The sequence below is a fragment of the Stegodyphus dumicola genome, chromosome 7 (assembly GCF_044657685.1).
Source record: "Stegodyphus dumicola isolate Sdum_Otavi_A_Nest chromosome 7, ASM4465768v1".
NCBI lineage: Eukaryota > Metazoa > Arthropoda > Arachnida > Araneae > Eresidae > Stegodyphus > Stegodyphus dumicola.
Genome location: NC_140774.1, coordinates 142,645,523 through 142,661,126, shown reverse-complemented (window position 1 = coordinate 142,661,126; position 15,604 = coordinate 142,645,523).

The window sequence follows — 15,604 nt, the reverse complement described above, 5'->3', positions numbered from 1 at the left end:
TCGATTAATCTGTCGAGCAAATTTGAAATAGTAAAACATTCTGTAAGTAATAGTAAAAATCGAATACTCGAATTCTAGTAAAAATCGATGAGAAATCTTACGCCCTGTCGACTGGCAATGTATTTCTTTTAAATCCCTGACTTTTCTAATTACATTTAAAGCATCACTATGCTACGCTTTACCGACTCGCCACACATTGCTTTTAAATCGCGAAGTTTGTCAATCAAATTTTGTTAAGTTTGCATAAAACACGGAAAAAATACATTTTCGAAATTAAAAATTCGTGCTTCGAGGTGCACTTATTCGAGTAGAGGAATGCGTATATTCAAAATTTAGTGCTTCTAGGCATTACGAAGAACACACGTATGTACATACATACAGATTCTTCACTATTTAATAACTAGCCGCTTCCTCAGCTAGCCGCCTAAAATAGTCATTTTATTATATAAAATATATGTATGTATGTATATATATATATAATTACAAATCAATTCTTTTGAAAACAAAACACAAACATGCCTAGTTATTTTCGCGCTGCAGAAAAATTGTCATTAAAGACATAATGTAAGAAATTTAGAACTAATGTTTCACAAAGACCAGAAATTGAAATTCATAATTAATAAATTTCGAATAATGATAGAAATGCAACAATAAATTTGAAAATGTTAAAACCAAAACATTTCAAACAAGCAAAACCCCTCCTCAAAAATTATGAAACTTAACAAAAATGAACAAAAACAGAAGAGGAATTCAATCAATCTCAATGTCACTTCATCAGGGGGAGGAATTTTGAAATTAATTGAAATCTCTCTTCTACAAAAATCCTTGCTTTTCTGTATCCGGAATTAGCCAATGAACCATTTCAGTGTATTTATATTATAAGTATAATAGTTCACTCGAAAATTCTGGCCCTTCCCCAAAGCAAAGGGGAAATAAATTCTAATGAGAAACATTAGAAGAATCTTAAATAAAGAGAATTATATCCCTTTAAAAGAATTGAAAACGAAAGTGAAAAAAAAAATTGATTTTTTTTTATTTTTTTAAATTTAAATGTTAATCTTTAAACAGAAAATCCAATGAATTAAGATGTAGTTCAAAAACCTGTTTAGAACATCTTTTGGTTTCAAAATTACATTTGCGTACAAGATTTTAGCCTTTTGAGCGATTAATTTCTTGCCAAAGTTTTTTAGTTTCGCCAATGAAACAAGGAAGGCAAAAATGTACGTATCATTCTGTATTGCCTCTCAAATATAGACTAGAGTCTAATGAGAGCTAAGGAGTTCTTAATTTCGTTTTGTTTAATTTTGTTTTAATTTCTATTTGAAAAAGTTTACATTTTTGATAACTTTGTAGTAAGAAAGCAGCAGACACACAGCAGTGCAGCTAGGCCAAAGCCTTGAAAGCGAGTGCGTTATGTTCAGTGTGAAGTCTTAATTCATACTGAATTAGGTTTGGTTTTCAATGCACTTTTATTGGATGGTAATATTACCGTAAAATTACTCTTGGCTGTTTGAGTTTTAGTATGTAAGATTCATATGATATAGATTTTTCTCGAAATGACGCGGTGCAAATAGAAGTTACTATTTTTAGAATACAGAAGGGAATTAATTTTCTCTAATTTAATCTTTTACATATTAATTATATGAAAAAATTATAAGGTGGAAGCCTTCAAAGTTTATATCTTCTGATATGAGAAGGGTAAAAGAACAAATAACAGAGGTAAAAACAGGGCCTCTGTTTTGATCCAGCATTCCCTCATCATACTCTTTCTTACATTTATTCTCTTTTTAGTATTTTTATATAAATGGAGTTTGTTAACTTTTTTATAAGTGGAATGTATAGTGCAGTTCAAAAGGCCAGTTGCCTTTAAACAAAGAACGGAGGCCTTTATAAGCCACTGCCAGAAGCAACCTTTAACTATTCATGAAAATTCAGTACATGAGTTAGTTAAAGTGGTGATGCCCAAATAGCTGGAAATGTTTGAATTAGAGAATGCTATAGGGGTCTTCTGGTTTTGTGTAAAATAAGAAAATTGGCAATGTTACAAAGACAGTAAAAACCATAATATTAGTAATACTATTATAAAATTTATGATGTTAAAATATAAGTTATAATACAGAAAATTAATTATGTTTTAAACATTATGAAATTTGTGATTGTTCAAAATACGTAATGTGTGTGCAAAATTTTTACAACTGTGATATTGTGTACAAAGACTTCTCTGAAGAAATATAATTACATGGACTCTAAAACTCAAAGACTTTTGGACTGAAAACTTTTAATAGGACTCTAAAATCTTATCAAAGTTTATATTTTGCACTTATGAAAATAATTATTTTGCTCAAAATTTCAGGATTTTGTATTTTTAAAATTATCTCTCGTATGTTAATGCTTTCTTTCTAATGTTTTTTCTCCCGCCCTGCTGTCCCAACCTTTCTTTTGAAGGAGAATATGTAAGAAAATAATTAATATGTAAAAGATTAAATTAGAGAAAATTAATTCCCTTCTGTATTCTAAAAATAGTAACTTCTATTTGCAATGCGTCATTTCGAGAAAAATCTATGTCATAGGAATCTTAAATACTAAAACTCAAACAGCCAATAGTAATTTTACAGTAATACTAACCATCCAATAAAAAACGCATTGAGAACCAAAACTAACTCAGTCTGAATTAAGATTTCACTCTGAACATAACGCACTTGCTTTCAACGCTTTGGCCTAGCTGCACTGCTGTTTGTCTGCTGCTGCTGCTCTCTTACTACAAAGTTATCAAAAATGTAAACTTTTTCAAATAGGCACAATAAATGTACTAACCTGATTGTGGCCACAACATGTTTACTGAAATAAAAGTTGGATTAAATATACCTTGACTGCCAAATTTTTTATTCAATGTGCATCGGCATCAAAATTCTAGCTGTTCATTGTGGATACAACCACCTGCGTTCTACTACAGAAACTATTACATGTATATATATTAGAAAAGTGTTTTTATATATCATCTCCAAGGAATTTAAATTTAATTAATGCAATGAATTATTGGAATAAATTTAAGTCAGTATTTTAAGTATAAGTTATTTAGATCTCTATTGTCATAAAAATATTTTAATAAGTTGTATAGAAATATTACTTTTAGTCGTAAAAATATTAAATAGTAAAATTTAAAGTAATTGAAAAGTAGCTATTGTTATTGAGGGTAGATTAATTGACTTGTCAAAGGTAACAGACCAATCCACTATCAATAAACAATAACCAAATTTAGTGAGAATGTCTAATTTTTTCCAAGTAATGATCAATTAGTTATCTTGCTAGAGTTAAACCATAAGCTACGAAAAAAAGTCAAAAATGAGAAAACTAATTACCCTGATTGAGTCAAAATGCTTGCCATAAACAAAATGTGTAAATTTTCATTTTAATTTAAGGTACTTGTTAAAAATTTAATTGAGTGAGATCCTTACTTTAGAAAAAATATTCCCCGCCACTCTCTCAGTATAGTAAAAACAATAAAAGACTATTGATACCTGTATAAATTAATATAAAATAATTGAAATATGCACAAAAGAAGATATTTGAAAGCGATAGAAATATGTACATTCTATTAGATTTAAACGCAAAATCAAAAGTAGGGATTTAAATACAAATTTAGGTACAAATCAATACCAGAAAGGAAATTAAAATTAACTTACTTGCTTGCAAAATGTGAAACAAAATGGCTGTAACTGTAAATGTACTCAGAGATGAAACGTAATACGGTTGTTGTATTTAGTGGGAGAAGGTAGTGTTTGGTGTTATACTCTATTTGAGATATTGTAGCCATAAAGTTGGTGACAGAACTTTATTGTTTAGTTAAAATTGTCATTAAAGGCTAGTTCCTTAATAAAATAAATTTTTATCAAGCAGAAGAAATTAATTTATTTCTGGCTAATGGTCTAAAAAATATAAAAAGAAGGTATCCTACTAGACTGAAAAATATGAAATAGGCTTAGTTAATAAAAGAATAGAATGTCAGTAAAAACTTGTAATTTACATTACATACAAAAATTAATTACAAAATTTACAAATGCTTAACTAACAGACATCCAACTTATTCCGCCTTTTACAGTTTTAGAAATAAATTACCATAACCCCATTAGTCAACAGATTTAAACTGAGTATTTAAAGCTTGCTTATTTGAGACAAAAATTAATTAATTTATCTGGAACAAAATTATTTTTAAGAACTTGAAATAAGTATTAATATCTCATTTTGAATATCTTGTGTATCGATACAAATATTTTTGATTCGTTGTGTTAAACTAATGGCTGTGATACTGATTACTTCTTTGAAAATGTCTAAGTTCAATTAATTAATTTATTAGTTGCAAATTTTAAGTTCCTGGCTTTGCATCTGTGTGTAGTTAACTACTATTCGAAGATCTTGGAATTCGATAACATTTTGTGAATAATTAGTTTGAATGAAGTAGGTTTGAAGAATTAGTAGTAATGAAGACTAAGTTATAGATCTTTTTAAGGTTGTTGTGCAAATATGTAATCTATATTTTTCTTGTAACTATTAGTGCAGTTTGCTATGAATCTGAATTTAATTTGCGTTTTATGAAACTTAGAAAGAGCATAAAAATTAGCGAATCTGTTATACCTGGGTATTATAAAAATGTTAAACGTTTTATGAAAGGCATTAATGTTGTTTATTATTAAGGTCTTAGTTGTGTTAGTTAGTTGGTAAGTATTGGCGTTGCAAAGATCTGTATGAAGAATTTGTTTGTAGAAAATTTTTCAAATAAGGCTAAATTATTATGTGCTTTAGGTATTTTAGTGGTTGTAAATTACTTTTTAATTTTTTAATGCTAAATAAAAATTCAGGCCAATTTAAAGTATTATTAAATTCTAAGAATTTAATTTTAGTGCTAATTTGTTGAAGTAATTTCCTTCCATTTCAAAAAAGCGGGATTATGTAAACAAAGTCGAATGCTGGTTTTTACTATAAATTCGTTGATGCTATTTTCTACATTTTGTAGTAAAAGCTCTTATTAGCGTACCTGACAAGTCTGTATTTTTTCCATATTTCATTAGTTTTTTATATTAGTCATAAGTCATAATTAGTCATAAGTATTTAATGATATCCAAGTTTCTTGTAATTGTGTGTTGGTGGTGAGAATCAAGGTAGGAAAGGAATTGTGGCAATTTGCAATATCATTCTGTCTGTTCATTTAGTTCATTGTGATTAGTGAACAAACTGCTTAAGGGTTTTTTTATATTTGAATGCTGTAACTACGAGGGCTATCCAGAAAGTAGATTACGTTTTGGAATAAAAAAATAAACAAAGTATAGGAAACAAATTTTATTATATACAGATGAAAGCCACACTCAAATACTACTTTTCTACATAGTCACCATACAAATTAAGGCATTTATCGTAGCGATGTACGAGCTTGGAAATTCCTTCGTCAAAAAATTCGGCCGCCTGCGCCTTCAACCACTTCGTTACCTCTTCTTGCATCTCTTGGAATCCATCTTGCACAAAACTTGTGGTAACCAAGCTTTTCGCTGATGATTTCGTGCAACAAACTTCGCGAAATTTGTGGAAAACTCAAAGAAAGTTCCGTTATTGTGAAATTTCGATTTTCACGGACTTTAGCATCGACTTTTTCGAGAAGTTCGGCGGTCACTATGTATAATGATTTTAATGAATTCAGTTAGTGTAATTTTACGGGCCTACCTAGTCATTAATAATAACCGAAACGAATTTGCGTTAATTTCTTTTAAATCGCTCAGTTCATTAATTAATAACAGAAAAAATATGAAAGAAAAATTAAATATTATCTTTAGCTTTGCTGAATAATAACATATTACAGCGTAAGAGATAAAGATATTTTAACTCGAGCAGTAACAACACATTTCTTTTATACTGCTAAGTTTGTTGATTCAATTCCAAAGATAAATGTATTCTTTTTGCTACGTACTTCTGGCAACGTACTTCTTTTTTATAGCACTGATTTTTTTAATTAAATTTGAAACATACGTATATATCTTGTGCTTTATCGAGTGGCAACACAAACCTTTTAAATCTCTGAATTTTTAACCGGAAGTTCCTTAAATTCGCAAAAATATGGAATAAATCAAAAACAAATTCGAATTTCCAAATTCTGGTTTCGATGTGCACATGTTCAGGAGGAAGACTAGATGCGTTCCAAATTTGCTTGCTGTAGGTACCATCGTTTTTCCACATTGCAATTGAATCGGTGAGTGGAAAGACAGTACTAGTCCAGAAAACTCATGAGATTTTTACAAAAAAAAAAAAAAAAAAACATTTTTGTTTTTAAATATAATAAATACAGTCGACATTATGATAACAGTAACCTTTTAAAACTGTTAGCCTAACCCACAAGAATGTCCTTATTAGCCTAATTGTTTTTTCACATTCGTCAACATTTTTAGATAAAATATTCATTATTGTTGGACATGCATTCTTTCTCCACTCAAGTTCGCTTAATTAACATTTCACTGTTAACACAAAGACTACAATATAGAAACAACATTTATGAAAATACTTTAAACATCTTCGATATTAAACAAAGCTTCATAAAAATTATTTAATAAACAATTCAATATCGGGACACTCAAATATGCGACACACTTGAGAAATTCAATAATCACAAATGTTACAAAATTAGACGTCTTCTCCGGTAGTTTCCCAAGTAGATATTCCATTGGAGAATGCAAATGCTTCGTTAGGCATATACTTCATCAACTCAACAATGTCTTGAATTTTTTTTTTTTTTTTTGTTTTGTTTATTGTAACAAGTTCTGTATAGGATTTTATCAGCGGTAAAGTTTGGTTGCTTTTGTTTTTGACCATCTTGAATGTTCTGGTATTAAACCCATCAATGAAATCGCATGTTTTAACATAATCTGGCATGGCACTGTCGTACTCAAACATTATCTACAGTAAACGTCTCCTTATCGTCCTTATCTATTTATTTAATTGTTTTGTTATAAAACAGCAGGCCACCAATCCTTAAAGTTTACTGTGTCTTCATGAGTTACTGTTTCACCGTAAAATATTTTTTTTTTCTATTAGTAGTGATCATGCCTTCAAAATATTCCTTAGGGAGAAACACTCCATTATGTTTTCTTACATTCTTTTTAATCGTTTCAAAATCCCTGTCACAAGGTAGGTAGGAATGTTTTCGAACAGGAATTATAATGATATATTACGCTGAACGTTTGCTCTCCTGCAAAGCCATTAAAAATCTCACAAATGTATGATTTCGGTTCTGTCCTGGATGGTAGTCAAAGGTTGAACTTGAATATGAGAAACAACATGTATGCTCATAAATGCTTGTTTGCAAATGGAAATGTGGTCACTTTCTTTCATTGCAAAATAAGAAAAATTACTTACCCTCGGTTTCGTGTTCTCTTGCTCATCATCTTTTCAAGGGGTTTATTCTCTGTTAACCCGGTTAGAAATGTCTTTTTCATTTTTCGATTTCCGGTATACAATATATTAATGATGACACTTAACTTAATCTATTAATGATAGTTCTTCATCAGAAAAACTTTTCATGCAGAGATGCTTACATGAACAATCTAGCCCCGTAACTTTGATCAGAACATGTTTAATTTTTATGTCGCCTTGTGCTAAGACGGGCTTTTTTCATCCTTTGTTTCTTCCATGAGGAACAGCTTTGCGTTTTCCCCCCTCTTTTTTTGGAACAGATATCCCACTGTCTCTCTACGAATCGATGGTTATATCACTCATTGTTCATAACTTTTAAATATCAATAATGTACTAAAACCACTTTAGTAGCCTAAAAACTACGTAACATACACCGATCACAAGAGAACCAATAACGAACTGCTATTGGTTATCTTGTGATTGGTATAAATTAATGAACACGACTGTGGCAGGAAGACAAGACTGTTGTAGTAGGACTACACAAGGCAGTTGTAGGAGGAATGTGAAGATTTAAAGCTTGAGAAACAATTAAAAATTTACCATTTTGGATTGTGATTAATGGTTCTTGGCCTTTTGACAGTATGTTCAATAGCTAGGTGATAGTTTACAAGTTCTATTATATGGTGGTATTCTGAATTTTGCATTTTTTGGAAAACGTTATGGAAGTAGAAAGTATTTCGTTATATATGGAATCGATCTTCATTTCTTTAAGTATTTGCTTGTTCCGAACATACTATGGGCCGTTTAAAATCATTCTTAGTAATTTATTTTGAAAGACTTCTATTTTTACTATAGGTTTTTGCCGCATAGTAAAATGAGTTGAATCATAGTGAGATATAGCATACATTTTGTTCTTATGTGAAGTTTCAAGTTTCTTCGGAGGAGAGGGTAAAGGGCAATAACCCCTGCGTTAGCTTTTCGTAATGCATTCATAGTTTGTGCTTTAAACAATAATTGTTCGTCAAAGAGCACTCCTAGATATTTTAATGAAGCTGTTAACTGGTATTTGCACCTTATTAATTTCAATATCAATGTCGACAGGGAGTATTTATTCTTTTTATATCTTCTAAAAATAGTGACGTTACACTTATTTACTTATTTGGGTTTAATTTAATTTTCCAGATCTTGAACCAATGATCAGTGATGTTAACTAAGAACTTTAGTTTGTCAATAGCGAGTTGCGGTTTTAAAGACTTCGTAAGAAGTCTCAGCATCAGCATATTTATCGATCATCGTATCATCAGCATATTTAGCGATTTTTGCATTTAATGGCTGCGGCATGTCATTTATAAAGATCTTAAATAGGATCGGTGCTAAAATGTTTCCTTGAGAGACTTCACTTTTAATGATCTTTCTATTGGAGAGATAATTTCCAATTCGAACCCGAAATTTACGATTTTTTAAATCAGAGTATATTAATTTTATGGGATTGATAACGAGAAGTACTTTTTTGCATTTTGAAAAGAAGGCTGGCATGCCATGCTCTGTCGAGGGCCTTTTCTATGTCTAAAAAACATGCAGCAACAGTATTTTCCTTAATAAAAGCGTCAGCAATAAATTCAGTCACATTAATGTGCTTGTGTGTGGTACTATGTCTTCGACGAAATCCATATTGCTTCGAGCCGATGATATTATTCTTTTATAAGTGATTAATTAGTCGAATTTGAATTAATTTTTCCGAACATTTTACCAATGCAGGGAAGCAGGCCTCTTAGAAGGTAGCTGGTAGTTTCTTTTGGATTTTTACCTGGTTTAAAGAAGTTTATGACTATAGCATGCTTTCATTGATGTGGGAAATGATTTAAACGAAGGGAGTCATTAAAGAGATTTGATAATAACACGATATAACTCCAGGGGAGTTCTCTGATAGATTTATTGGAGATTAAATCGTATCCTTCTGCTTTTCTGATCTTAAGATTCTATTTTGGGAGGTAGGCAATAAATAATTTACGTCACGCGATGATTTAAATTCTCATTGAATTCTTAGACTTCTTGTTCAGTTTCAGGATCGAAGTTGGGATTAGGAGTAAAGGAGTTTTCAAGGCAGTGAGCTAAAACTTCTGTTATTTCATGTTCAGAATAAACCAATCCACTGGGGGTATTGAGAGGGCTGATGCGATCCGCAAATGGCTTTTTAAAGCTCTGGCAGTTTTGCAAAAAAGGGTAGGTTCATATTCCATGTTATCTAGTTCTTCCCGTTTGCTTGATCCATAATCACTGAGTAATTTATATATTTCTTGAACTTTTTGATTAAGGAGTATTTTTTTTTAATTTGGGGTCTTTGATATTTCTTCATCGTTTGCCAATCTATTCTTATCTCTGATTTTTTCTTGAATATAATCTGGAAGTGAATTTTGAGAGCGATCTTCTTTAATGGTAGTATTTTCTTATCGAACATTTTGAATTCTGGAGTTGATTTTATGGATTTCATTTTCGATATCAGAAATGTTGGCAAGATTAGGATGAGCATTTCAGTAATAGTATTAAATTTCTCCCAGTTAACAATACATTTGAAATTTTGTTTATTTTGTGCAAAGCCATTTAGAATGAATTTAATGGTAAGTGATCAGATGACATTTCCTGTAGGACTTCAAGGTAAGGAGTGATTTTCACATCGGACATCGGACATCGCTGGCTTTTTATCGTTCCTGCTACTGTGGTGCGCCTTTTTGATTTTCGCATGTGCGTTCCATTTTGTGCCCGGCGTTATCGGACTACATCGACTGCAGTCTGGATTTATTCGGCTGATGTGTGTGTTTTTCTACTGTGATAAATGATTTTTTATTATTTCTAATCGCGTATTTACGCGATATTATGGAAAGCGAGGGTATTACCCCGCTCAATGTTAGTGAAATGGAATCACCTGTTCGTCCCCTCGTGCCAAACTTATCTGATGCTACTATGAATTATGCTGGCTCGATTATGAATAAAAACTGGAATGATTTATTGCTAAAGGACAAATATAACTATGACAACTTTGTTAGTGCTTTAAGAAATATAGAAAAAAATAAGGGTTAACATCGTCTCGAATGAGATGACGTGCGCGAAGATTATGTGTGGCAGAGGAGTTTTTCTGAAACTCTGCTTTTTTTCAACCGAATATCGCTATCGTCAAAGGAGTGCTCAAAACACTACAGGGTAAGTGTAATTCCTTCGGTGAATCCCACCGTCTTAAATACAAAACTTTAAGTGATACTGAAAATGAAAATGTTATGAAAAATACTAATAATGATATTGTTTGCAATACTGTAAAAGTTTCTGATGTAAATGTTACTAAAGTCACGGACGATAAGCCGAACCGCCGTCCAAGAAAAATGTTAAACGCTCACTAACAGAATCTGTGAACACCCAAGTGTTCATTTCGCGAAAAAAATTGGCCCGCCCAACTAAAATTGTGAAATGCAATGTAGATATACCTACCAGTAACACATTTGAAAAACCTATCTGTTAACGATAATGTTATGGACACTGATGTCAATGCAAATAGTGTAAGTAATTATGTTGAAGTAATTGAGGTGATTGCACCTAAAGTTAATCCAATCATGGCAAAACCCATAATTAAATATTCTGAGTTCTTGAAAAAATGCATGTTGATAATAAAGAGTTAAATTTTGCATGCTGGGTGTCCGGGGAATTTTTAAAAATTTTCCCCAAAACCGAGGATGATCATCGTGTCATATCCAGCTATCTTGAAGAAAAAAAAGGTGATCATTATTTAATCACAAACAAATAAAGGTCGTAATCAGAGGATTGCCGATCGATTGCCCAGTTGACGAAATTAAGGAAGAGCTTGTTAACCCTGGTTTCCATGTTAGAAAAGTACGGCACAGGCTGAAAACCCGGACACCCATGACGTTATTTCGATTGCAACTCGAGAATGTGCCAGGGAGTGATAAAATCTATTAACTAAAGTATTTTATGTTGCGTGGAAATATCTGAATATAAAGTGACTGAAGGTGTTGTGCAGTGTCACAACTGCCAACACTTCCACCACAGCTCTGACCAATGCAAATTGAGTCCACGATGTGTAAAATGTGCCGCACAGGACCGATAAATGTAAATCCAAAAGACTAGAAACAGTCAAATGTCGTAATTGCTGAGGAACAGGCTACACGGCCAATTACAGAAGTTGTATCCAATTCCCAAAATTGGTTAAATGAAACGAAAAAAAAATGTTAACAACCCTGAGGAAAAAAATTCTTTTAAAAATGTTAACAACCCTGAGCGGAAAAATTCTGTTAAAAATATAAACTCTACCTCACAGGTTAAACCAGGCACTTCTTACACAAATGCTGTTAAAAATGGTTAAGCAACTGTTCAGAACTAGAAACCAAAATTGCCTGAACATGTTAAAAATATAAAGGAAAAATCTGACTACGGACTTAGTGCCGCCGCAGACATCTTTAAATTTACTAATTCAGAAGTCAAACAGCAAAAATCAGCGTTATATTTTCAAATTTTCACAGGACTAGTTTCGATGGTTTTACCGAACCACCCTCCTCAGCTGCAAAAGCGTAAATGAACGAGATAGGACATAATGATTAGACAAGATAAGAAAGTCTGGACAATAATAAGCAAGTGGCGCCATCTGTTGATGAAACCAGAACTAAAACATAATTTCTTTAAAGGCAGAAGGTAAAGAAGGGTTGGAATTAGGATCGTTAACTAGAACAGAAAGATATTTTTGAATTTGAAATGCCTCTAGAAAATCCAGTTCTCCAATGGAAGATGTTTTTTGAATAATTTTGGCAGCAGTAAAATTGAAAGTGTGATTTTCGGACCAACAAGGCTGGGCAACAGAAGACTTCTGTGTTTCCTTTTTTCTAACATATGCCTCATGTTCCTTGACGCGAAATTTTAAGGCTCTCTTAGTTTGGCCAATGTAAATTAAACCACACTGGCAAGGAATCCTATAAATACCCCAGGAATTCATATCCGGAATGGGGTCCTTGAGTATGGAACTCAGAATGTTATTGATGGGAGAATAAACGACCCGAAAGTTAAATTTCTGCAAAATATGTGCAACTTTACAGCTAATTGATGGAAAGAAGGGAATGACAACATAATTTTTATAATCTGCTAAAACAAGAGTGTGCCTTTTAGTGTGTTGAGATGAGAATTTTTTAACTGCTTGATTAATAATGTCGGGTGAAAAGCCCCTGTCAATAGCTATTGCTTTCAAATAATTTAGTTCTTCATCAAGGGATAGTTTGGAGGAGCAAACTTGAAGAGCACGGAAAACATAGGATTAAAATGAAGCTAACTTTTGTTTAGTCGGATGACATGATTTAAAGTGTGGTGGAAGGCAAACTGATGAAGGTTTACGGTAAACCGTAGTATTGAAGTTGGATATGTTACGTGTGACCAGAATGTCGAGAAATGGAAGAGAATTGCAAGTCTCAAGTTCAAAAGTGAACTGAATAGCAGGATCAATAGAATTCATTGTTGAAAGATCTTTATTTAAATCATCTTTATTACCTTCAAACAGGGTAAAAGTATCGTCTACGTAGCGTAACCATGCCGGGAAGTTTAAAGTTTCAAACAATTTTGATTCATAATAATGCATGTAGATATCAGCCAGGATGGGACTGAGGGGCCTTCCAATGGCTAGTCCTCAGTTTGCTTGTAATATTTATTTTGGAAAACAAAATATGTTTGTTTCAAACAGAGTGAGTGAAATTAGCTCATCAGTTTCGATGCGAGGAATGAAATTTGAGAAGTCTGGTTTCTAGACATCTTAATGCACCCTCCACTGGGACATTGGTGAATAATGATTTTACATCAAAAGAAACCATGAGTAAATTACGAGGAGAAATGTTTTTAACCTTTTTTACAAACTCTATTGAATTTTTTATGGTGTAAATGTTATTGTCTAATAGAGTGGAAAATCTAGAAATTAAATATTTAGCTAATGGATACGAGGCAGTACCTAAATTTGATACAATAGGACGGAAAGGAATACCACTTTTATGAATTTTGGGAAGAGCATATAATCTGGCACAATTCGCAACAGATGGGATAAGCGAATGTTTTAAGTTGCCTGAAATGATTTGCGAAGATTTGATCGCAGTTTTTATTTTGGATAAGTCCGAAGGTGAAGGATCTTTAGGGATCGGATTATATGGTCCTTCGTTTAAGAGTTTAGTGACACCATCGATGTAAGTGTTCTTATCCGTGACGACTATCTGGCCACTTTTGTCGGGATTTGAAATAATATCCGGGTTAGAATGAATTTCGCGCATTGTATCTCTTTCTCTCGCAGTTATATTTGGTTTCAAAGGTTTATTATTGTATTTCACAGTATGAACGATAAAATGCCTAATAATTTCTCTCTGTGAATCTGAAACTTTACTGAACTTGAAAGCTTTTTCGATAGGAGCCAAAATCTTTGGAATCGAGGATTTACAGGTTTGTGAGAAGTTAAAACTATATTTTAGAATTCTCTCTTGTTCTTCTGATAGACTAAAACTAGAAATATTAACTGTTGGCTTAATGTTTACAATGGGAAGATTTTTTAAATTACTTAAACTGGAAGACTGTAAAAGAAGTTTTTCGAATTTAACAACAAGGGTGTTTTATGTCGGTTAACTGCATTCTCCGTTCCAGACGAAGACTTTTGTTCAAGGGCAGTCAATTTTGGATATGAATTAGCGAGCTCCAGATGAAGCTTATAGAGCTCATGTTCAATTTTGGACAATTGTTGACGTGTATCCCTTATGATGGACCGAAGTAAGGCAAACTTGCAATTTAACAGAACTCTTGAAACGCGACTGGAAGGTTTTTGATTAGATTTGATTTGAATGAAATTGGGGGTCGATTTTTTACATTTACACTTAAGTAAAAAGTCAAGATGATTCTGGAATTTTTGCCGTTTGAGGCGTAATTTAGAGAAACAATTAATGGATGAAGGCATGATAAACAATGCAGAAAATCAAATTAAATTAACAACCCCATAATAAAGCACGCACAAAACAGCAGAAAAATCCCACACTGAAAAGAATAGAAAATAAAACGTTTGCAACCAAAATGCATGAAATAAGGGTAATTTTATAAACTGTTATATTTATAATATTTTACAAAGAATTCTAGATAAAATGCCTGAATTCAAAGCTACCGAGAATCGTATTGAAAAATTATTTATTTTATTTAACTTGTTCGAAGAAATTTCATGGGTACCTCTGATAACAATAATTAGTAGAATCTGTAAAGTTTTGAATATTGTAAAATGGAACGCAAACGGATTAAATAGTAGAATGAATGAACTAAGGGATTATGTAAATGAGTGCAGCCCCGATATGTTATTCCTACAGGAGCATAAACTTAGCCCGGATATCGCTATTTACGTTGCTAATTATAATGTTTACAGGTTTAACAGAGTTACTTCCCCAAACAGACCAATTGGAGGAAAAGCACTCCTTGTTAAACGCTGCATTCCCCATTACCCAGTAACATTACCGCAGCTTTCAGCCGTTGAGGCCTCAGCTATTGCACTCACAAAAACACTTCACATGTAATACTCAGGAACAGAAGCATTGACCAGGAAATTGGAGGCGAATGCAGATTAAATCTTCAGTTTTACTTTCAGCAACATGTTACAGCTACACATAAGTCGGCACATTAAATGTGACTGTTCCAAAAGGCTTACATTTTTGATAACTTTGTATCAAGAAAGCAGCAGGAGACAGACAGCAGTTTAGCTAGGCCCAAACGTGGAAAGCAAGTGCGTAATGTTCAGGATGAAATATCAAGTCAGACTGAGTTAGTTTTGGCTTTCAAAGCATTTTGATTGGACAGTTAATATTGCTGTAAAATTATTATTGACTGCTTTAGTTCAATCTACATCACCAGAATTACGTAAGAATCATATGACATAGATTTTTCTCGAAATGATGCAGTGCAAATAGATGTTGCTATTTTTAGAATAGAGAAAAGAAATTAATTTACGCTGCTAATTTAATCTTTTACTATTCCTTATTCTTTTTACATGCACATATTTTGTATCTTGTTATCATATTTTGTATTTTGTTTGATAGGACAAGTGACGATTTAATATTTCAAATTGCTCAAACTTATACATTATTTACCTGACTTTTTATTCTTTTCCCCTTTAAAATTTTTCGCCCAAGGAGTTACACATACTTCTTGTTTATTC